Source organism: Stylophora pistillata, chromosome 9 (genome assembly GCF_964205215.1).
Source record: "Stylophora pistillata chromosome 9, jaStyPist1.2, whole genome shotgun sequence".
NCBI classification, from domain to species: domain Eukaryota; kingdom Metazoa; phylum Cnidaria; class Anthozoa; order Scleractinia; family Pocilloporidae; genus Stylophora; species Stylophora pistillata.
In genome coordinates this window covers 15,850,201-15,875,655 of record NC_142527.1, presented here as the reverse complement: position 1 = coordinate 15,875,655, position 25,455 = coordinate 15,850,201, and the positions used below count along the sequence as shown (strand labels likewise).

Genomic DNA, 25,455 nt, shown 5'->3' with positions numbered 1-25,455 from the left:
CCGATAGTCATTGTGGTGCAGCTGAGTCAATCAAGCATTTAGCCATACAATAAGTCATCCAGCCAGTAAGTGACCAGTAGGTAGGCCAGCCAGTCACTAGTTAGTCAGCAACTCAGTTAAAAGGTCAGTTAGCCAGTCAAGTACCACTGAGTCAGTCAACCATTTAGTCATCCAGTCAGTCAACCAGCCAGTCAGTCACCAGTCAATGGAAGAGGCAGTCACCGGTCGGTCAGCAAGTCAGTTAACCAGTCACATACCCAGTTAGGTACCAGTGAATCAGTCAACCATTAGCTGAGCAAATAAGTGAACCAAGTAAATAATCACTCAAGTACCACCAAGTCAGTGACCCAGTCAGTCACCCAGTCAGTCGACAAGCGAGACAGTCAATACTAAAATAGCCTCCAGGTCACCACTCGGTGAGCAACTTAGTTAACTAGTTAGATAGCTGGTCTAATACCATTCACCTTGTCAACCTCTCAGTCAGCCAGTTAATCAGCACTAAATTAGCCACGCAGTCACCAGTCGGTAACTAAGTCAGTTAACTAGTCACATAGCCATTCAGGTACGATAAGGGTAGTCATCCCTTTATTTAGCCAGTCAGACCACCAAACCGTCAGCCAGTCAGTAACAATTCTATTAGCCACTCAGTAATGAATCGCTCAGCAGGTCAATTAACCAGACAAATATCACTTTAACAGTCACCCATTCAGAGAGTAATCTGGTCAATCGGCCAGTCAGGCCGTCAATCACCTGTCAATTGGCCACTCAATCACAAGTCGGCCAGCAAATCAGTTGACCAGTCAGTTAACCACTTAAGGTGGACTGGGTCACTCAAACATTCAGACAAGGAGTGAGTAAACAAGCCAGTCATCTGATAAGTTGCGACGGAAAAGGCGACGCAGTCGTGAGTCGTTCGGTAAGTTGGTTAACCAGTCCGATAACCAGTCAAGTACCACGTAGTCATTCAACCATTCAGTCATCCAGTCAGTCCACCAGCCACTCACCCAGCCACTCTGTCACAAGTCGGTAAGCAAGTCAGTCAACCCATAAGTCATCCAATGACATAGGCGTTAGGAACCAATGAGTCAGTCAACTAGTCAGTCATTTGGTAAGGTACTACTGACGAGGTCGCCCAGTCAGTCAGCCAGTCAGCCAGTCACAACTTTGTTAGCTAGTCAGTCACAAGTCGCTTATTAAGTCAGTCACCAGTCAATTAGAAAGGTGGTAAACCAATCAGTAAGCTCGTCACTTGTCAGTAAGTCAGATAGTCACTAAGCCGTGCATTCATTAATGGGTCCGCAACCCAGTCAACCATTGAGATACACAGTCGGATACCAGTGATTCACTCAACCAATTGGTGAAGTAGTCAATAGGCCAATCAGCTATGGGTCAGCCAGATAGCGTAACAGTTTGTCAGCCCATCAAGTACTAGCAAGTCTGTCACTCAGTCTGTCACTCAGCCACTCAGTGAGCAATTTGCTAACCACTCAGTTAGTCAAGCATTACTAGTCGTTCAGTAAGGTAGTCAACAAGTCAGTCGGTGAGGTACCAGTGATTAGTTCAAACCATTAGACGGTCAGGCAGTAATCACACACCAATAAGTCTGTCAGCAAGTGAATCACGTAGCCAATCAATTAGTCATTTAACCCGTCAGTCTATCAGTCGCTCAACCAGGAGGTCAGTAGTGAACAATCAGCCAGTAAACCATCAGTCACTAACCCGTCAGTTGCCACTAGGCTAACATCGCACTTAGAGAGCAAGTAAATTAACCAGTCTGATAACCAGTCAATTACCACTAAGAAAGTCAATCATTCAGTCATCCAGTCAGTCCGCCAGGCACTTAGCCAGCTATTCCGTAGTCGGTCAGCAAGTCAGGTAACTGTTCAGATAGCCAGTCAAATGCCACTGAGTAGGCCCACCATTCAGTCACTCACTCAGTCAACCTGCCAGTCAGCATCTCAATCACCATTCAGCTAGGCACTTAGTTGCCAGTCGGTCAGCAACTCAGCTAACTAGTCAGACAGCCAGTCAAGTACCACTGAGTCATGCAGTCAGTCCACAAGACACTCAGACAGTTAGTCACCAGGCAGTTAGTCACCTAGTCAGCAGTCGGTCAGCAAGTTAGTTAACCGGTTAGATAGCCAAGCAAGGACCTCTGAGTCAGCCAACCGTTCAGTCAGTTACTCAGTTAATCAGCCAGTCAGCATCTCAATTACCATTCAACGAGGCACTTAGTCACAAGTCGGTCACGAACTTAGTTAACCAGTCAGATAGCAAGTCAAGTGCTTCTGAGCCAGTCAACCATTCATTAATCGGGTGAGTCAACCAGCCAGTCGACCAGTCAGTCAGTAGTAATTTTATTAGTGACGTTGGGTTCATTTAATCAGCACGTCGACTAACCAAACACATAGCCAGTCAATTACTATTGATTTACTCAGTCTTTCTATCAGCCGCTTGGTCAGCGAGTCGCTTAGTCACCAGTGGATTAGCCGACCAGTCACCAGTTGTACACCAAGTGAGTTAACCAGGCAGATATGCAGTCCAGTACCATTAAGACAGTTTACCTTTCAGTCGGCCGGTAAGTCAATCAGGCAGTGAGCCAGTCAGTCAGTGCGATGTTAGCCGAGTGGCAACTGACTAGTTACTGACTGATGGTTTACTGGCTGATGGTTAACTACTTGAACGGCTGACTAACTGGCTAACTAATTGGTTATTTAGGTGCTTGAGTAACTGGTTGAGTGAGACGTTGTCCGACTCACTGAGTTAATGGTTACTGACTAATTGACGGCTAAACTAACTCACTAATAACTGACTGGCTGACTGACTGGCTGAATCACTCGCTCGTGCCTCACTAGCCCTCTGACTTGTTGACTGACGTGGTGACCGACTACTCACAAACTAATTGGCTGGTGACGGAATACTGATTTAACTAGTCGGTAACTCAGCGAGTTACTGAATGTTTAACTGACTGAATGAGTTAAAGATTCCTGAGCCGATTTACTCATTGATTGACTGACTCAATGGTAGCTGACTGGCCATTTGACCCGTTGACGGACGCACCGACTGAAAAATGATTAGCTAGGGTCACTCAACCATTCAGACAGCGAGTCAGTAAACCAGCCAATCAGCTGGTCAGTCACAACTCAATGAGCCACGCAGTCGCTAGTCGATCGTCGAGTCGGTTAGCCAGTCCGATAACCAGTCAAGTACCACTGAGTCAGTCAACCACACAGTCACCCAGTCAGTCCACCAGCCACTTACCCAGCCAATCAGTCACCAGTCGGTAAGCAAGTCACTCAACCCATCAGTCAACTAGTCAGATAGGCGTCAGGAACCAATGAGTCAGTCAACCAGTCCGTCAGCTTGTCAGGCACCACCGACGAGGTCGACCAGTCAGTCGGCCAGTCAGCCAGTCACTACTTTGTTAGCTAGTCGGTCACTAGTCGCTTATTCAGTCAGTCACCAGTCCCTTAGCAAGGTGGTAAACCAATCAGTCAACTGGTCACTTTCAGTAAGTCGGATAGTCACTTAGCCGTGCATTTATTAATGGTCCGCAACTCAGTCAACCATTGAGAGACACAGAAGGATACCAGTAATTCACTCAACCACTCAGTAAACTAGTCACTAAGCCAGTCAATCACCTATGGGTCAGCCAGGTAGCGTAACACTTTGTCAGCCGGTCAAGTACTAGCAAGTCTGTCACTCAGTCAGTCACTCGGCCACTCAGTGAGCAAGTCAGTAACCACTCAGTTCGTCAGTCCATTACCAGTCCCTCAGTAAGGTAGTCAACGAGTCAATTAGTCGGTCAGGTACCACTGATTAGGTCAACCCATTAAACGGTCAGACAGCAATCACCCACCAATAAGTCTGTCACCAAGTCAATCACCTAGCCAATCAACCAGTCATTTAACAAGTCAGTCAATAAGTCGCTCAACCAGGAAGTCACCGAGTTAAGTACCAATTAATAAGTCACCAGTCGGTCAGTAAGGCAGTCAACACCTCAGGATTCCAGTTAAGTAACAGTAGGTCGGTCAAGCCATCAGTCAGCCGGTCAAATATCATTGAGTCAGTCAAGAAGTCAGTCAGCCGGCGAGTCATCATTCAGTGAACTAGTTAGTAAACCAGTCAGTCAGTTAGTCAGGTACTAGTGGGTCATTCAATTAGTCAGTGAGCCTATTACTCAATCGTCAGTTAGACAGTCCGTCAGTAGTCGGCCACGAATGACTTAATTAACGCGTCAGACCGTCACTTAATCAGTCAGTCGCCAGTCAGTAATCTTTAAGTCTTTCAGTCAGTCAACCAGTTAGGGACCCAGTTAGTGAGCCGTTCATGAACCAGTGTGTCAATCAAACAGTTAGCCAGCGGATCAGGTACCAGTGAATAGTAAATCAAGTAGAACCAGTAAATAGGCTGGTCAGCTAGTAGTGAGTCAGGCAACCACTTAACCAGTCAGTTACCAGTCAATTAGCCAATCGTTTCTCAGTCAGTGCGTCAGTCAACAAGTCAGATTGCCAGTCAGCTACCAGTGAGTAAGTCAATCAGTCAGCCAATTGGCTCAGGAGCCATTAACTCAGTCAGTCAGTTAAACATTCAGTAACCCGCTCAAGTACCAACCAGTTAGTTCAAAAGTCCGTCACCAGTCAATTAGCCCGTCGGTAGTCGGTCACCACGTCGGTCAACAAGTCGGTGGGCTAGTGGGGCACTACCGAGTCACTCAACCAGTCAGTCAGCCGGTCAGGTACCAGTAAGTTAGATTACCCGTTAATCAGTCAGTAACGATTAACTCAGTCAGTCGGAATACTACTCACTCAACCAGTCACTTAACCAGTCACTCAAGCAGTCACTCAACCAATGAGTTAGCCAGTTAGTAAGCCGTTCAGGTACAAGTCAGTCAGCAGGTTAAGAATCAGCCATTTAACCATCAGTCAGTAACCAGTCAGTTGCCACTCGGTTAACATCGCACTCAGGCAGCAAATCAGTTAACCAGCCCGATAACCAGTCAAGTACCACTAGGTAAGTCAACCATTCAGTCATCCAGTCAGTCCACCAGGCACTCACCCAGTTAATCACCAGTCGATCAGCAAGTCAGGTAAACGGTCAGATAGCCAGTCAAGTGCCACTGAGTCAGCCGACCATTCAGTCACTCACTCACTCAACCTGCCAGTCACCATCTCAATCACCATTCAGCTAGGCACTTAGTCGCCAGTCGGTCAGCAACTCAGGTAACTAGTCAGACAGCCAGTCAAGTACCATTGAGTCATGCAGTCAGTCCACAAGACACTCAGCCAGTTAGTCTCCAGGCAGTTAGTCACTAAGTCAGGACTCGGTCAGCAAGTAAGTTAACTGGTTAGATAGCCAAGCAAGTACCACTAAATCAGCCAACCATTCAGTCAGTGAATCAGTCAACCAGCCAGTCAGCATCTCAATCACCATTCAACTAGGCACTTAGTCACAAGTCGGTCATTAAGTTTGTTAACCAGTCAGATAGTAAATGAAGTGCCACTGAGCCAGTCAACCATTCATTAATCGAGTCAGTCAACCAGCCAGTCGGCCAGTCAGTCAGCAGTCTATTATTCGCGACCAATTGGGCAGCAAGTCGACCAACCAGACAGATAGTCAGTCAAGTACCATTGAGTAACTCAGTCTTTCAATCAGCCACTCAGACAATGAGTCACTTACTCATTAGTCAACTAGCCGATCAGTCACCAGTTGTTCAGCAAGTCAGTTAACCAGTCAAATATCCAGTCCAACACCATTAAGTCCGTCAACCTTTCAGTCGGCCAGTCAGTCAATCATGCAGTCAGCCAGTTATCCAGCATTCAATGCGCCATTCGCTCACCATTCGATTCGCATGTCAGACAACCAGTCAGATAGCCAGTCAAGTACCACTGGGTCAGACAACTTCTTAGTCAGTCGGCTAGTCAACCAGCGAGTCAGCCAGTCAGTCACCAGTCAATTAGCCACTCAGTCACCAGTCGGTCAGCAATTAAGTTAGCTTGTCAAGTGCCAATGGTTTAGTCAACCTTTTCGTTAGCCGGTCAGTCAACAAGCCAGTCACCAGTCAATTACCTTCAGTCACCAGTCGGTAACCCGGTCACTTACCCAGTCAGATGGCCAGTCAAGTACCATTGAGCAGTCAACGTTTCAGTCATCTAGGCAGTCAACAAGGCAATTAGACACTCATTTACGAATCTGTCACGAAGTTAGGTAACGAGTCACAGCCACTCAGCTTCAACACACTGATTCAACCGATCAGTCAGAGAGTCACTCGTCACTCAGCAACCGGTAGGTGGTTAGCCAGTCTAATACCAGCTAGTATGTCAACCAGTCAGTCAGCCAGTCAGTCACCTTTGTTTTGCCAGTCACTCACCTGTCGGCCAACAACTTAGTAAAAAACAGTCAACCAGTCGGTCAGGCAGTCTCAAAGGAAACAATAAAATGTGGTTGATACTTGATGTTTCCTTAGGAATTTGGCCAGAGAGTGTAATGGGTCAAGTCTTGCTCAGTTCACGCTGAAAACACGGTTATACAAAAATTATCCGCAGACAACCCAAAAGCAGTTTATTTTACTAGATTGCATTGAAATCTGTAAGAAAATACTAAACTTTGCTTAATACTCGGTTTTCCTGCAAAACTTGGTTAGAGGGTGAAAAGGGTCAAGTCTTGCTCACCTCACCCTGAAAGCACGGTTTTGCCAAATTTATTTGCAAAGAAGCCAAAAGCAATCTTTTTGACTACATTGCATCGAAATCTAAGAGAAAACGCCAAAATTTGGTTGAGACCCGATCTTTCCTGCAAAATTTGGCCAGAGAGTGATATGTGCCAAATTTTGCTCAGCTGTGGCTCAAACCACGGTTTTACGATAAAGTATCTACGAACAAGCCAAATCCAACTGTTTTCATCAGACTGTATTAAAATCTATAAGAAAACACTAAAATTTGGATGAAACACGATGTTTCCTGCGAAATGTAGCCACAGAGTGGAATAGGTCGTCTTTCTCTAATATCGGTGAGAACTCGGTTTTGCAAAAAAGTATCTGCAAACACGTCAAAATCAATTTTTTTTGGAGAGATTGTGTTCAAATTTCTAAAAAAGCAAAATGTGGTTGATACTTTATGTTTCCTGGGATATTTAGCCAGAGAGTGAAATGGGTCAAGTCTTGCTGAACTCACTCTGACAACAGGCGTTTGCAAAAAGTATCTGCAAACAACCAAAAAGTAATTTGTTTGAATAGATTGCATTGAACTCTGCAAGAAACCACTAAAATTTCCTTCATACCTGGTGTTTCCTGCAAAACTTGGCCAGAGAGTAAAATAGGTGAATGGCTCAACTCACTCTGAAAATACGCTTTTGCAAAAACTATTTGCAAACAACCCAGAAGCACTTTTTTTACTAGATTGCATTGAAATCTATGACAAAACACAAAAATTAGCTTAACACCCGGTGTTTCCTGCAAAACTTGGCCAGACAGTGAAATAAGTCAAGACTTGCTCATCGCCAAAAACACGGTTTTGCAAAAATTATCTGTAAAGCCAAAACAATTTTTTTGACTAGATTGCATCAAAATCTGAAAGACAACGCTAAAATTTAAATGATACCCGATCTTTCTAGCAACATTTGGACAGAGAGTAAATTGAAAATTTGCCAAGTCTTGCTCAACTCAAGCTGAAAAGACAGTTTTCCACAAGGTATCTACGAACAAGCCCAATCCAATTTTTTTTACCAGATTGGAATGAAATCTATAAGAAAAAACTAGAATTTAGTTTAAACACGATGTTTCCTGCGAAATGTGGCCACAGTGAGAAATGGGTTAAGTCTTGTTTAACTCAGGCTAAGAACTCGGATTTGCAAAAGGTATCTGCAAACTTGCCAAAACCAATTGTTTTCAATAGATCATTACAAAACATGTAAGAAAACACTAACATTAGGGTTTAGCGTTAGGGTCAGGGTTAGGGTTAGGAATATGGATGGCATTTTCCTACATGCTACCTTCAGAGTCTAACTGGGTTCTCTTGGGGCAGCATGCCAAGAAATGGCACGGGGTAGTTGTACGCGGAAAAGACGTGGCTACATAGAGTTTTGTCTGCGTTGGGGAAAATAAGAGAGAAGGCCCGATGGCTCAGCGACCTTTGATGGGGACGCTTTGACGGGGAAGCAGCGAGCCAAGGCGCGATCTTTTGGAGGCCTTTCGCTGTCTGAGCATTCGAAAGAACGGAGGGTGCGGCATCGTCCGTTGGTGAGAGAGGCTTGTGGCCGGAGATTGAGTTGTTTTATTGGCGACTGACTCCGATATGGGATAGCTACCTTGTGTATCCTGCCAGTAGTCATATGCTCGTCTCAAAGATTAAGCCATGCATGTCTAACTATAAGCACTAGTACTGTGAAACTTCGAATGGCTCATCAAATCAGTTATCGTTTATTTGATTGTACCGTTACTACTTGGATAACCGTAGTAATTCTAGAGTTACAGTTGCGAAAAGTCCCGACTGTCTTCGGAAGGGATGTATTTATTAGAGTAAAAACCAATGCAGATTTTGCCCGGTGTTGTGGTGAATCATAGTAACTAATGGAATCGCACGGTCTTTGCGCTGGCGATGTTTCATTGAAATATCTACCCCATCAACTGTCGATGGTAAGGTAGTGGCTTACCATGGTTGGAACGGGTGACAAAGAATTAGGGTTCGATTCCGGAGAGGGAGCCTGAGAAACGGCTACCACATCCAAGGAGGGCAGCAGGCGCGCAAATTACCCAATCCTGACTTAGGGAGGTAGTGACAAGAAATAACAATACAAGGCTTTACAATACAACGATTTATATGTTTTCCCCCACTTTCATCATTACATATGCAACCTTCCTTCCATCCCCAGATCCTCATTAACAAAATGCTTACCTTTTTTTCTGAAGCTTATAACTTCCCCAAAATAAAAGATTAAGACATGAAACTTATACACAATATAGCTAATTTCATATGGTTTATACCGCTTGAATTTCTCGTGATTTTACCAAATATTTTTTATTTTATTCATATTTATCTTTCAACTTTCAGAAAATGAGACGTGAAGATCATAACAAATGTCCAATTATTTTGCCAACATTTTATCAAAGTACAACAACTTATATACCATAATAAATATCTAAGTAAGGGAAATACATTGGTGTATTTATATTCTCTAAAGGTTTGAATCCACATGTGTTGGAGACGCTAACAGATTGAAAGGTTTAGGTAGTTACCCACTAGCCCTGATGCCAAAAGAAACTCATTAAAAAGTTAGGTTTTAAGTAAAGAAGCCGCTCTTTCACGTATGTATAGACCTGATTACTTACTATATTTGTACAAGGTCTCGTATCATTTGATATGAAATTTTAGAAGTTATCGCAGTTAGAGTTAAATTTAAGGTAACAACGTTAAAAATGATACCAAAAAAAATTCATAAAAAAATTAGGTTTTAAGTAAAGAAGCCGCATTTTCATGTATGTACAGACATGGTTACTTACTATATTTATACAAGGTTTCATATCATTTGATTAAAAAGTGTAGAAATTATCGCAGTTAGGGTTAGATTTTGGGTAACCACCTTAACATCTCTGGAGAATCAGGCTAAAAATATCTCAAAGAAGCCCAAATTTGGTGTGTACATAGTTTGCACCATTCCCCACTCAGTGATTTTAACTAACGTCCATTCCCTCTAATTTTAGAAATCTGACGGAAAGCAAAAAAACCTTGGTATAGGTATATATCCTACACAAGGCTTGACACGAAACTCAACCTTGAAACTAGGGCTAGATCGCAAAACTGCTAAAACCTTTATTCTTAAGAGTTGAGAGCTGAAATTTTCAGAGGATGCTTATGGCATACTTTCTATCACGTGCACCAAGTTTCAAGTGATTTCAATCAATATTTTGGAATTTTTAGCCCTTTTTCGTTAAATTTGCATATTTTGAGAATAGTGAGTGTTAGGGCTTAAGGGCTTTTCGCGTTTTTTTAAGCACCATCTCATTGAATGTCAACAAGTTATACATCGTTGGAAAGTTCGTATTAAGGACTACAACTTCATGTATTCAAAAGTATTGAAATAATTACTGCGCATGCGCTGGAGACAAAAAAAGCTCGAAAAAAGGGGTTTTTTGAGTCTGTTTTTGCAGGGCTAAGAAACCTTAAAATTCAAACGAAATTGACACAAAATGATATACATATGATTGTCCATTTTCTTAACAATGGTTTTCTGTAATTGGTTTAAAAAAGAATTCATTTGAGATTTTTTTATGAATTTTCTTGTAACACGAGTCTCATATGTACGCTCTGCGGACCTATGTTTTTGACTTTTAAAAATTCGTAAAAAACTCACTTTTTATCGGTTTTCTGTTAAACTTACACCGATATCATTACAATTAAAAGTAGTTTTGATTAAAGTTAAAAACGGATTGATTTTTCCAACCTTTTCCGTCTTCTTTTACACGCCTTAAATCTTAAGCGTTTCTATCCATTCACCTAATACTTACACATACAATGGAACAGTTTCCGTACTTAATGCCTGCTAAGTTTGAAGGTCGGAACAATGAGGGCTTTTGAGTAACAGTAGATTTAGTGTGCCTGTCCATTTCACGATTACGCTATTTTCGCCTAACTCCTGACGTTTGAAAAATTCTAAAAAATTAACAAAACATTAACTGTATCTTATTTCACCAGCATAAGATAGAACATTAAACGACGTTATCTACCATTTAAATTTTGTTGAAACTTTTAAAATTAAATATTTGCTGTGATTGACAGAGGTCAACCTTAATTGACAGGTAGCAATCAACCTAATTTGCCTAAATTAAGAACACCATAAGAAAATCAAATGTCTCATCTCTTATGCCTGTAGGTTTGAAGTTGTTCAACAATAAGGTTATTGAGTTACAGTAGAATGAATGAATGCTACCCTTGGCCAAAAAATCCAAGATGGCGGACATCAAATAGGATACCCTCATGGGTACTGCTCTAACTCCTCAACCTGTGATGCTCTTCACTTGCAATTTATGAGAGTACTACAAGAGGTATAGAACTAGTCACACACCCAATATAAATACATTTCTTCAAGAGAATGGAGTTACGTTAGTTTGAAGATTGACTAGGAAAACATCAAAAATGGGCTAAGGTGTAAAAGTGAGAAAAACTCAGTCTTAAGGTCTGGAGACCACTCAGAAAGCGCTAGAGGCTGTTGTTGGGGATTATTGAGCGTATAGCAGGAGTTTCAAAGAAATTCAAAATTTTGACCAAAATGGCCATGCTACCCCTTTGCCAATAAATCCAAGATGGCAGACATCAAATGGGATGCCCTCATGGGAACTGCTCTAATTCCTTAACCTGTCATGCTCTTGACTTGCAATTTAAGAGAGTACTACATGAGGTATAGAACTAGTCACTTACCAAATATGAATACATTTCTTCAAGAGACAATGGAGTTAAGATAGTTTGAAGATTGACTAGCAAAACTTCAAAAATGTGCAAAGGGGTAAAAGTGAGAAAAACAGTCTTAAGGTCTCGAGACCACTCAAAAAGTGCTAGAAGTTGTTGTTAGGGATCATTGAGCCTATAGCAGGAGTTTCAGGGAAATTTAAAATTTTGATCAAAATGGCCATGCTTTGGCCAATTTAAAATTTTGATCAAAATGGCCATGCCTTGGCCAAAATATCCAAGATGGCGAACACCAAATGGGGTGCTATCATGGCAACTACTACAACTAACGAATCTCTAAGGATGTGGAATTGTAATTTTTGTGAGACATAGACATGGCGTGGAACTAGTTTGCTGAGATTTGAAGTAGTTAGATGCCTAATGAAAAGAGATATTGCAGCTGGAAGATTGACAAGTCAAACGTGTCAGATGGGCTAAGGGGTATAAGTGAGAATATCTTTGTTGTTGGAAAGAATAATGGACTTCAAATTTTTTTATCAAACAACAACATATTATATATTGTTAGAAAGGTGTTGACGAGAGGAACTTTTTGGTGTATTTAAAACCCTTCAATGCGCAGGCCTTGGACTATGCCTAGGACTAAGACTATGATTGTGACTAGCGCTCTTACAATGACAATGATTATGACTGGCTAGGAAGATTACTATTACTAATACTAGGACGATAGATTTGACTATGTCCAAGAGTAACGCCATGGACATGGTTATTGTCATAGTCATAGTCCTCCTAATCATAGTCAGAGTACTAGTCATAGTCAGACAGTCATGGTCATAGTCATAGTTTTGGTCATGGCTATGACTTTAATAATGACTATGACCATACTATGGTTGTGACTATGGCTAAGACTATGACTATGACTGATACTAGGAGTCATAACCATAGTATCGTCATAGTCGTTATCAAAGTCATAGCCATGACAAAAACTATGACTATGACTATGACTATGTCTTACTGTGACTAGGACTATGGCTATGACTATAGCTATGACAAGGACTAGGACTATGACTATGACTATGGCCTTACTCATAGGCATAGTCATATCTATAGTCATAGTATCAAGTATAGTCATAGCTATAGCCATAGTCACAACCATAGTATGTTCATAGTCATTTTGAAAGTCATAGCCATGTCATAAACTATGACTATGACTATGACTATGTCTGACTATGACTAGGACTATGGCTATGACTATGACTATTACTGTTACTATGACAAACACTATGACTTTGACTAGGAATAGGACGAGGACTATGTCTATGTCTATGGCCTTACTCTTAGCCATAGTCATATCCATAGTCATAGTATCAGTAATACTCATAGTCATAGCCGTAGTCAAAATCATAGTATCGTCATAGTCATTATCACAGTCATAGCCATGACAAAAACTGATTATGACTATGTCTGACTATGACTATGACTATGGCTATGTCTATGACTGTGACTATGGCCCTACTCCTAGCCATAGTCATATCTATAGTCGTAGTATCAGGTATAGTTATAGTGATAGCCATAGTGACAACCATAGTATGTTTATAGTCATTATCAGTAATAGCCATGTCACAAACTATGACTATGTCTGACTATGACTAGGACTATAGCTATGACTATGACTATGACTATTACCATGACTATCACTATGACTTTGACTAGGACTAGGACTAGGACTAGGACTATGCCTATGAATGGGGCCCTAACCCTTTAGGGTAACCGTTTGGGGTAAATTAGGGTGTGGTTGTGACTGTGACTGGCTGTGACTGGTTACCTAACTTCGTTACCGACTCGGGACTGACCTGGTTGCCTGGTTGACTGCCTCTTTGACTGAAACGTTGACTGGCTCAATGATACTAGAGTGGCGATCTCACCCTATATCTAAAAGATAAGGACTAACCCTGGTCGTTTATTTAAGAGCTAAGGAATAACCCAATCGCTAACCCTAACCGATATTTATTCCTAGCCATACCCCTATCCCTAGACCTAACCTAAATTTATTCTCGACCTCTACTTTACCCTACCCTTAACCGTTATTTACTCCTTACCCTAACCCTAATTTAGAGTTAGCGTTATACGGTTGGGGTAAGAATAAATTATTGCATTGATGAGCCTAGAGAAATTTTACTAACCCTAGCCGTAACCCTCAGAGGTTAGGGTTAGAGAAGAATTAGGATTAGGGTTAGGAATATGGATAGTATTAAACTCCGGTTAGGTTGGGGTTAGGGTTAAATTAGGATGAGGGTTAGGAATAAAACTACAGTTAGGGTTAAATTTTATAACTTTTAGGCATAACTTTTAGGATAATTTTTAACGGTTAGATTAGGGTTAGGGTTAAATTACGATGAGGGTTAGAAATAAAATTAGGGTTAGGGTTAACTTGATAACTTTTAGGATTAGGGATAAGTATAAATTAAAGTTGGGGTCAGGGTTAGGGTTAGGAATATGGATAGCATTTTCCTACATGCTACTCTTAGAGTCTAACCGGGTTCTGTTGGGGCAGCATGTCAGGAGATGGCACGGGGTAGTTGTACGCGGAAAAGACGTGGCATACATAGAGGTTTGTCTGCGCTGGGCAAATTAAGAGAGAAGGCATGTCTAAGCATAAGCACTAGTACTGTGAAACTTCGAATGGCTCATTAAATCAGTTATCGGATTTTTGATTGTACCCTTACTACTTGGATAACCGTAACAATTGTAGAGGTTACAGTTGCGAAAAGTCCCGACTGTCTTCGGAAGGGATGTATTTATTAGAGTAAAAACCAATGCAGATTTTGCCCGGTGTTGTGGTGAATCATAGTAACTAATGGAATCACACGGCTTTTGCGCTGCCGATGATTTATTCAAATATCTATCCCATCAACTGTCGATGGTAAGGTAGTGACTTACCATGGCTGCAACGGGTGACGAAGAATTAGGGTTCGATTCCAGAGAGGGAGCCTGAGAAACGGCTACCACATCCAAGGAAGGCAGCAGGCGCGCAGATTACCCAATCCTTACTCAGGGAGGTAGTGATAAGATATAACAATACAAGGCTTTTGTAAGTCTTGTAATTGGAATGAGTACAACCTAAATCCTTTAACGAGAATCCATTGGAGGGTAGGTCTGTTGCCAGAAACCGCGGTAATTCCAACTTCAATGGCGTATATTAAGGTTGTTGCAGTTAACAAGCCCCTAATTGGATCTCGGGATAGCCCGGCCGGTCTGCCCCAAGGTACGTCACTGGCCGAGCTTTTCCTCCTCGCAGAGACTGGGTGTGCTCTTACCTGAGTGTGCTCGGGATCTGGGACGTTTACTTTGAAAAAATTAGAGTGTTCAAAGCAAGCCGGTGCGTGAATACGTAAGCCTGGAATAATGGAATAGGACTTTGGTTCTAAAAGGACGTAAAGACAGCAGAGTGACAATAACTCTCAAAAAAGAAACAACATCTTTGAATTTAAATTTACAAGACATGTCATGACATTCTCATGTCATCTTTACTTGCAAATGAGCATTTAACTGTTGTACATTTGAATATAAATTAAGGGACGTTACACACTACGTGTCCGGGCTTACGTTACATTTGAATGTAAAAACGCGAAAAATGTAATTAGCACGCGCTTGACTAGATCAAAAAATAAATAAATAAATATAGTAATAATAAAAATAGATTAGAAGACCAAGGAACAACGTAATTAAAAGGAAAGAGACAATTCTAGGTTTTTCAATTGCTGATTAAGGATGGGTTTTTTCCACTTAATATGCAATGCCTCTTTGATCTTAATTTGGTATTTTGAAGCGGCAGAATCTAAGATCGTGAAAGATTCAGTATCACAAGAGTCAAGACAGGCCCTTGATGATTGCAGGTGCTTGTAAATATGCGAAGTTTTGAGAATACTTCTATCGAAGTAAGCAAAGCTGAGTTGGATTTGAATTTTCTTAAAAACTGTTTATCCTTCAATGTGTTTCCGATGTCCATCTGTTTTCAACTGCCTAACATAAGTAGACATGATGTACATGCTATTCGAAAACGCCTATTAAGTGCTATCGCCAAACGAAGAAAGGAACTCTGTAAGTTAACCATAGTGAGAGACAGATTAGCGGTGCAAATCAATGCCATTGTCAGCAACATCGATGGATACATCCTCCATGGAACTATTAATTATAATGTAAAGAAGGCTGTGAAACGTGTTATCGCCACTCACGAGAAGAAACTTAGAAAGTTTAACGCGAAACGTGGTTCTACCGTTTGCTTCAACGGTCCAAAACTTGCCAGTGAGATAAATTGTGATAGTGGTAGCTATCAAAGATATCTTACCGCAACAGATAAACGGTTTAAGCTCCAACCCACCAATCCAACTAAAGTATTTTCACTTTTAAATAAACTAGACAAGTCAAAGGCAACAGGCCTTGACAAAATATCTGCTAGGCTTATCAGGGAATGTGCTGATCTCATTTGTGTGCCGATATGTGATATTTTCAATCAATCTATTAGCCAAGGGACGTTCCCAGACGACTGGAAATATGCAAGGATTACCCCTCTTTATAAACAAGGTGACCGCGGTGATGCTAACAATTACCGCCCAATATCGGTGATTCCAATAATGGCGAAGGTGTTTGAAAGGATAGTTTATGAACAGTTATATGCCTATTTGGAAGAGCACGATATTTTATGTCAAAACCAATCAGGGTTTCGTGCTAATCATTCAACTGTAACAGCTTTGTTGGAAGCGACAGATTCTTGGGCATATAATATTGATAACGAGAAAATCAATGGAGTCATTTTTCTAGATTTGAAAAAAGCTTTTGACACTGTTGATCATCAGATCCTTCTATCGAAACTAAACTATTATGGTATACATGGAAAATCTTTCAGATGGTTTCAGTCATATTTGGAAAACCGAACACAAAAATGCTCTGTCAACGGGTCGCTGTCCAGTAGCTACTCGTTGACTTGCGGCGTCCCTCAAGGGACCATTCTCGGTCCATTATTGTTCTTATTATATATCAACGATCTTCCAAATTGCTTATCAAATTGTAAACCGAGAATGTATGCCGATGACACGCACCTCACATATGCGGGAAGCAATCTTGAGAACGTTCAGTTTTGTCTAAATGAAGACCTAGAAAACGTCTTCAACTGGCTACAAGCGAACAAACTCATAGGGTCGAGGCAGAGACTGAATACTCTCACAGCTTCACCAACAATTAGAATGAACAATACTCAAGTGAGCCAGGTTTCAGCTACAAAATCGCTTGGTGTAATAATAGACGATAAACTCGATTGGCATGGTCACATCGAAAAACTAACGAAAAAGATCGCCTCTGGTATCGGGGCCCTAAAGCGAATTAGGCACCTGATCCCAGCATCAACCTTACATCTCATCTACCAAGCTTTAGTAAAACCTCACTTTGATTACTGTGACATTGTTTGGGGTAGCTGTGGGAAAACGCTACGAGACAAACTGCAGAAATTGCAGAATAGAGCAGCCCGTGTGTTGACATTCTCTAACTATGATGCTGATGCAACTGAGCTACTCGAGTTTTTAGGGTGGAAAAATCTTGCACGCCAGCAGGAAATCCATAAAGCCACCATGATGTTTAGATGTCTGCACGGGCTAGCTCCAAGGTATCTATATTCAAAGTTTACGTGGCGTGACTCTGCTTATGACCTCAGGGACTCTGAAAATAAGCTTAATGTTCCACTACCGCGCACTAATTATTACAGAGAAAGCTTTAGCTACAATGGCGCCACATTATGGAACAGTTTACCACGCGATATAAGGAACACAGAGTCTCTGGGGTTATTTAAACGTAAGATCAATGACATTTTTTAAGTCTAACGCACGGCATTCACGGAAAACAGCTTTAGTGTTATAGTATGTAGTTTTAATTTTAAATATCTTAGCGTATGTGATATGTATTTTTATAGGCTGATGAATTGATCGTGTCTAAATAAAGATTACAATACAATACAAAAAGAAAGTCACCAACCTCTCGTCGCACAATCTCACGTCCGAACAATTGGAAATACTTAAATATGGTCCTTCACACTCTATCTGTCCTCCTAACATTAGCAAAACGGATGTCTTCTCTTGTTTTGAGCTGATTAATCGCACCATGGTCAGAAATCTACTCGACAGAGAGCTAAAGGGAAACTGGTCGCAGACCTTTCTCATCTTGCCCATTCGTACGTTTCTTCCCACCAACCTTCTGCAGCGGACTTAAAGAAATGTAGGATACTAAAGGATTTGAGGAGGAACAAGGACATTGTAATACTGAAGCCTGAAAAACGAACTGGCTTGGTATTCATGGACAGGAAAGCCTACGAAGAAAGTATTTTTTCCATTATCAGAGAAACTTCTAAGTTTAAGGTTAATGATAACGATCCTACATTACAAAGGGAGGGTAAATTACAACGTTATTTAAGAGCGCATAAAAATAAGGGCCACTTAGAAAAAGATACGTGTGAGAGAATCTATCCAACTGGTTCTCAATCAGCCAGGTTTTATGGGCTACCTAAAATGCACAAGGCTCGGCAGCCTAATGAAACACCTCCTTTTCGACCCATAGTATCTTCAATAGGTACCTACATTTACAATTTATCTAAAATCCCTTGTAATCCTCTAGAGCCACATGTCCCGCGTGAATACAACGTCCGCGACACGTTTTCATTTGTACGTGAAATCAACCAGTTATCAACCTTAGGGAAGTTCATGTTATCTTTCGATGTCTTATAAAGTTGTTGTTTCTTTTTTGAGAGTTATTGTCACTCTGCTGTCTTTACGTCCTTTTAGAACCAAAGTCCTATTCCATTATTCCATGCTTACGTATTCCCGCACTGGCTTGCTTTGAACACTCTCATTTGTTCAAAGTAAACGTTCCAGATCCCGAGCACACTCAGGTAAGAGCACAACCAGTCTCTGCGAGGAAAAAACGCTTGGCTAGTAACCTACCTTGGGGCAGACCGGCCGGGCTATCCCAAGATCCAATTAGGGGCTTCTCAACTGCAACAACTTTAATGTACGCTATTGAAGCTGGATCTACCGCGGTTTCTGGCAACAGACTTACCCTCCAATTGATCCTCGTTAAAGGATTTAGGTTATACTCACTCCAATTACAAGACTTGCAAAAGCCTTGTATTGTTATATCTTGTCACTACCTCCCTGAGTCAAGATTGGGTAATCTGCACGCCTACTGCCTTCCTTGGATGTGGTAGACGTTTCTCAGGCTCCCTCTCCGGAATCGAACCCTAATTCTTCGTCACCCGTTGCAACCATGGTGACTCACTACTTTACCATCGACAGTTGATGGGATAGATATTTGAATAAAACATCGCCAGCGCAAAGACCGTGCGATTCCATTAGTTTCTATGATTCACCACAACACCGGGCAAAATCTGCATTGGTTTTTACTCTAATAAATACATCCCTTCCGAAGACAGTCGGGACTTTTCGCAACCGTAACCTCTAGAATTACTACGGCTATCCAAGTAGTAACGGTACAATCAAATAAACGATAACTAATTTAATGAGCCATTCGAAGTTTCCCAGTACTAGTGCTTATACTTAGACATGCATGGCTTAATCTTTGAGACAAGCATATGACTACTGTCAGGATACACAAGGTAGCTATCCCATATCGGAGTCAGTGGCCAATGAAACAACTCAAACTCCGGCCACAAGCCTATCCCGCTAACGGACGATGCCGCAACTTCCGTTCTTTTGATCGCTCAGACAGCGAAAAGCCACCAAAAGATCGCGCCTTGGCTCGTTGCTCCCCCGTCAAGGCGGCCCTATCAAAGGTCGCCGAGCCATCGGGCCTTCTCTTTTATTTTTCCCAACGCAGACAAAACTCAATGTATGCCACGTCTTTTCCGCGTACAACTACCCCGTGCCATTTCCTGGCATGCTGCCCCAACAGAACCCGATTAGACTCTGAAGGTAGGATGTAGGAGAATGCTATCCATATTCCTAACCCTAACCATGATCCTAACTCTCAACCCTAATGTTAGTGTTTTCTTACATATTTTGTAATGATCTATTGAAAACAATTGGTTTTGGCAAGTTTGCAGATACCTTTTGCAAATCCGAGTTCTTAGCCCTACTTGAACAAGACTTTACCCATTTCTCACTGTGGCCATATTTCGCAGGAAATATCGTGTTTAAACTAAATTCTAGTTTTTTCTTATAGATGTCATTACCATCTGGTCAAAAAATTGGATTTGGCTTGTTCGTAGATACATTGTGGAAAACTGTCTTTTCAGCTTGAGTTGAGAAAGACTCAACAAGTCTTTACTCTCTGTCTAAATGTTGCTGGAGAGATCGGGTATCATACAAATCTTAGCGTTCTCTTTCAGATTTCGTAGCAATTTAATCAAAAATATTCCTTTGCCTTCTTTGCACATACTTTTTGCAAAACCGTGTTTTCGGCGTGGGATGAGCAAGTCTTGACTTATTTTACTGTCTGGCCAACCTTTGCAGGTAACACCGGGTTTTAATCAAATTTTTGTGTTTTGTTACAGATTTCAATGCAATCTAGTAAAAAAAAAAGTGCTTTTGGGTTGTTTGCAAATACTTTTTGCAAGAGCGTATTTTCAGAGTGAGTGGAGCAAGACTTCACCCATTTCACTCTCTGGCCAAATTTGCAGGAAACACCAGGTATGAAGGAAATTTTAGTGGTTTCTTACAGAGTTCAATGCAATCTAGTCAAGCAAATTACTTTTTGGTTATTTGCAGATACTTTTTGCAAACGCCTGTCGTCAGAGTGAGTTCAGCAAGACTTGACCCATTTCATTCTCTGGCTAAATATCCCAGGAAACATAAAGTATAAACCACATTTTGTTAAAGAAATTTGAACAAAATCTCTTCCAAACACTTGGTTTTGACGTGTTTGCAGCTACTTTTTTGCAAAACCGAGTTCTCAGCGAGATTTGAGAAAGACGACCTATTCCATTCTGTGGCCACATATCTCAGGAAACATCATGTTTCATTCAAATTTTAGTGTTTCCTTATACATTTTAATACAATCTGATGAAAACAGTTGGATTTAGCTTTTTCGTAGATACTTTATCATAAAACCGTGGTTTGAGCCACAGCTGAGCAAAACTTGGCGCATATCACTCTCTGGCCAAATTTTGCAGGAAAGATCGGGTCTTAACCAAATTTTGGCGTTTTCTCTTAGATTTCGCTGCAATGTAGTCAAAAAGATTCCTTTTGGCTTCGTTGCAGATAAATTTTGCAAAAGCATGCTTTCAGCGTGAGTTGAGCAAGACTTGACCCTTTTCACCCTCTAAAGAAGTTTTGCAGGAAAACCGGGTATTAAGCAAATTTTAGTATTTTCTTCCAGATTTCAATGTCATCTAGTAAAATAAACTGCCTTTCGGTTGTTTGCGGATACCTTTTGCATAACCGTGTTTTCAGCGTGAACTGAGCAAGACTTGACCCATTTCACTCTCTGACCAAATTCCCAAGGAAACATCAAGTATCAACCACATTTCATTTTTTCCTCAGAGACTGCCTTACCGAGTGGTTGACATTTTTTAACTAAGTTGTTGTCCGACAGGTAAATGACTGGCAAACCAAAGGTGACTAAGTGGCTGACTGGCTGGTTGACATACTAGCTGGTATCACACTGGCTGACTACCTACCGGTTGCTGAGTGACGAGTGACTCTCTGACTGATTGGTTGAATCAGTGTGTTAAAGCTGACTGGCTGTGACTCGTTACCTAACTTCGTGACAGGTTCGTGAATGAGTGTCTAATTGCCTTGTTGACTGCCTAGATGACTAAAACGTTGACTGCTCAATGGTACTTGACTGGCCATCTGACTGGGTAAGTGACCGGGTTACCAACTGGTGACTGAAGGTAATTGACTGGTGACTGGCTTGTTGACTGACCGGCTAAAGAAAAGGTTGACTGAGGCATTGGCACTTGACAGGCTAACTTAATTGCTGACCGACTGGTGACTGAGTGGCTAATTGACTAGTGACGACTGGTTGGCTGAGTGGCCGACTGACTAAGAAGTTGTCTGACCAAGTGGTACTTGGCTATCTGGCTGGTTGTCTGACCTGCGAGTCGACTGGTGAGGGAATGGCTCATTGAATGCTGACTAACTGGCTGACTGCCTGTTCGACTGTCTGGCCGACTGAAAGATTGACGGAGTCATTGGTATTGGACTGGATATTTGACTGGTTAACTGACTTGCTGAACAACTGGTGACTGATCGGCTAGTCAACTAATGATTAAGTGACTCATTGACTGAGTGGCTGATTAAGAGTGATTTAGTCAATGGTACTTGACTGGCTATCTGTCTGGTTAGTCGACTTCCACCCCAATTGGTCGCGAATAATAGACTGCTGAATTACTGGCCGACTGGCTGGTTGACTGACTCGGTTAATGAATGGTTGACTCGCTCAGTGGAACTTGACGCTATCTGACTTGTTAACTAACTTGGTGACCGACTTGTGACTAAGTGCCTAGTTGAATGGTGATTGAGATGCGACTGGCTGGTTGACTCAGTGAATAACTGAATGCTTGAATGACTCACTGGTATTTGCTTGGCTATCTAACCGGTTAACTAACTTGCTGACCAACTGCTGACTGAGTGACTAACCGACTAACCTGGTGACTAACTGGCTGTGTCTTGTGGACTGACTGCATGACTCAATGGTACTTAACTGGCTGTGTGATTACTTACCTGAGTTTCTGATCGACTGGCGACCAAGTGCTTAGCCGAATGGTGATTGAGATGGTGACTGGCAGGCTGACTGAGTGAGTGACTGAATGGTCGGCTGACTCAGTGGCACTTGACTGGCTATCTGACCAGTTACCTGACTTGCTGATCGACTGGTGACTAACTGGTCGAGTGCCTGGTGGAATGAGTGGATGACTGGGTGGTGGTACTTGACTGGCTTTCGTACAGGTTAACTGACTTGCTGCCTGAGTGCGATGTTAACCGAGTGGTAACTGACTGGTTATTGACTGATGGTTAACTGGCTGATTGTTAACTTGCTTACTTACTTGTACCCCAACGGCTGACTAGCTGGCTAACTGATTTTTTATCTAACTGCTCAAGTGACTGGTTAAGTGAGTGGTTGTCGGACTGATTGAGTTAATGGTTACTAACTGATTGACGGGTAAACTAACTAACTCATACCTAACCGGCTGACTGACTGGTGGAGTGACTCGCTTTTTCCTCACCAGCCCTCCGACTCGTCGACCGACATGGTGACCGACTACCGACGAACCGGTGACGGACTTGTGAACCAACTGGTTGGTACCTGAGCGGGATACTGTATCTCTAACTGACTGACTGAGTTAAAGGTTCCCGAGCCTTTAACTGGTGACTGACTGATTGAATAAATCACTGGTAGCCGACTAGCGATCTGACTTGTTGACGGAAGCACTGACTGGGAAACGATTGGGTAATTAACTGGGAACTGACTGGTTAATTGGTTGAATGACCCACTACTAGCTGACCAGCCTATTAACTGGTGTCCTATGTGGTTGGCTGACTGGTTAACTAAACTTCTGACGAATTGTTGACTCACCAGTTAACTGACTTCTTAAATGAGTGATTGGTGACGTGGTGACCGACTGGTCGACTAACTCAGCGGTACTTGATCTGCTGACCAACCGGTTGACCTAGCTGCCGGTTCCTGAACGGCTGACTAACTGGGTTCCTAACTGAATGACTGACTGAACGACTTCAAGATTATTGACTGGCGAGTGACTGACTTAACGGGAATCCTGAGATTTTGACATCCTTGCTGACTCATTTATTGGTACTTAACTCGCTGACTTTCTGGTTGAGCGACTGTTTAACTGACTGGTTGAATGACTTTTTGACTGGCTGGGTGATTGGCCTGCTGACAGACTTATTAGTGGGTAAATACTCTCTTTCCGTCTAATGGGTTGACCTAATCACTAGTACCTGACCGAGTCACTGACTTGTTGACTATCTTTCTGAGCGACTGGAAACTGACTGAGTAACTGAGTGGCTACTGACTTGCACACTAAGTGACCGGGTGACTGACTGAGTGACAGACTTGCTAGTACTTGACCATCTGACAAACTCTTACGCTACCTGGCTGACCCATAGGTGATTGACTGGCTTAGTGACCACTACACTGAGTGGTTGGGCGAGTTACTGGTATCCAACTGTGTATCTTAATGGTTGACTGGGCTGCCGACCCATTAATGAATGCACGGCTAAATGACTATCCAACTTAATGACAAGTGACCAGCTAACTAATTGCTTTATCACCTTGCTAATTGACTGGTGACTGACTTAATAATAAACAAATAAAAAATATAAACAAAGTGGTGACTGGCTTACTGGCTGACTGACTGGCCGACTTCGTCGGTGGTACCTGACCAGTAGACTGACTAGTTGACTGACACATTGGCTCCTGAGGCGTCTTTGATTGGTCGACTGACGGGTTGACTGATCTTCATACCGACTGGCGACTGAAAGGCTGGTGGACTGACTGGATGACTGAATGGTTGAAGTGGTACTTGACTGGCTACCGGACTGGTCAACCGCCTTGCCAAGCGACTGGCGACTGCGTCGTATTTTGAGTCGTGTCTGACCAGCTCACTGGCTGGTTTACTGACTCGCTGTCTGAATGTTTGAGTAACCCAGTCCTACTTAAATGGTTATCTGACTAGTTAACTGATTTGCTGGCCGACTTGTGATTGAATGGCTAAGTGACGGGTGACTGATGGCCTGACTGGCCGTTTGACTAATTGGCTCTCGGAATGGGTGATATTTCTCTGGTTAACTGACCTGCTGAGCGATTCGTTACTGTGTGGCTAATTGAATGGTGACTGACTGGCTGACTGCGTGGTTGTCTGAAAGGCTGAGTATCCCAATGGTACCTGACTGGCTATGTGAATGGTTAACTGACTTTCTTACCGACTAGTGACCGCCAGGCCAATCGAGTATTGAGTGACTGGTATCTAGCCAGTTAACTGAGTTCCTCATCTTGTGGTGACTTTGAGGCTATTTTAGTGTTGACTGTCTCGCTTGTTGATTGACTGGGTGACTGACTGTTTGACTGACGTAAGAGTACTTGGTATGCCACTTGCTTGGTTAACTAGTTTGCACAGCTAATGGTTCACTGATTCACCGCTACTTGACCGGGTATCTGATTTGTAAACTGACATGCTGACCGATCAGTGACTAATTCACCCACTGACTCGTGACTGACTGGCTGGTTTACCGACTGGATGACTAAAGAGTTGACTGACTCACTGGTACTTCACTGGCTGTCTGATCTGTTAGCTGAGTTGCTCACAGACTGGTGACTGATTGGCCTATGTACTGGTCACTTACTGCCTGGTTGACTTATTGTATGACTGAAAGCTCGACTGAGTCAGTTGCACTTTACTTACCGGAGTAGTTAAGTGACTTCCTCACCGATTGGTGAACTGGTAATTAATGGGCTGGTGACTGACATGCTGACTGAAAAACGACGGGCTAATTGATGGTCAGCAAGTCAATTAACCACTCCGCCGATAGTCAGTGTGGTGCAACTGAGTCAATCAAGCATTCAGTCATACAATAAGTCATCCAGGCAGTAAGTGACCAGTAGGTAGGCCAGCCAGTCACTAGTGAGTCAGCAACTCAGTTAAAAGGTCAGTTAGCCAGTCAAGTACCACTGAGTCAGTCAACCATTTAGTCATCCAGTCAGTCAACCAGCCAGTCAGTCACCAGTCAATGGGAGGCAGTCACCGGTCGGTCAGCAAGTCAGTTAACCAGTCACATACCCAGTTAAGTACCAGTGAATCAGTAAACCATTAGCTGAGCAAATAAGTAAATAATCACTCAAGAACCACTAAGTCAGTAATCCAGTCAGTCACCCAGTCAGTCGACAAGCGAGACAGTCAATACTAAAATAGCCTCCAGGTCACCACTCGGTGAGCAACTTAGTTAACTAGTTAGATAGCTGGACTAATACCATTCAGCTTGTCAACCTCTCAGGCAGCCAGTTAATCAGCACTCAATTAGCCACGCAGTCACCAGTC

At 42.3% G+C, this 25,455-nt stretch overlaps 1 pseudogene; it reads right to left on the bottom strand.

Annotated features, from left to right (window-relative positions):
• Nucleotides 1–18,182: 18,182 nt before the first annotated feature.
• On the bottom strand, nt 18,183–19,053 carry LOC148723530 (small subunit ribosomal RNA; annotated as a pseudogene; the record flags this gene model as incomplete).
• Nucleotides 19,054–25,455: the final 6,402 nt, after the last annotated feature.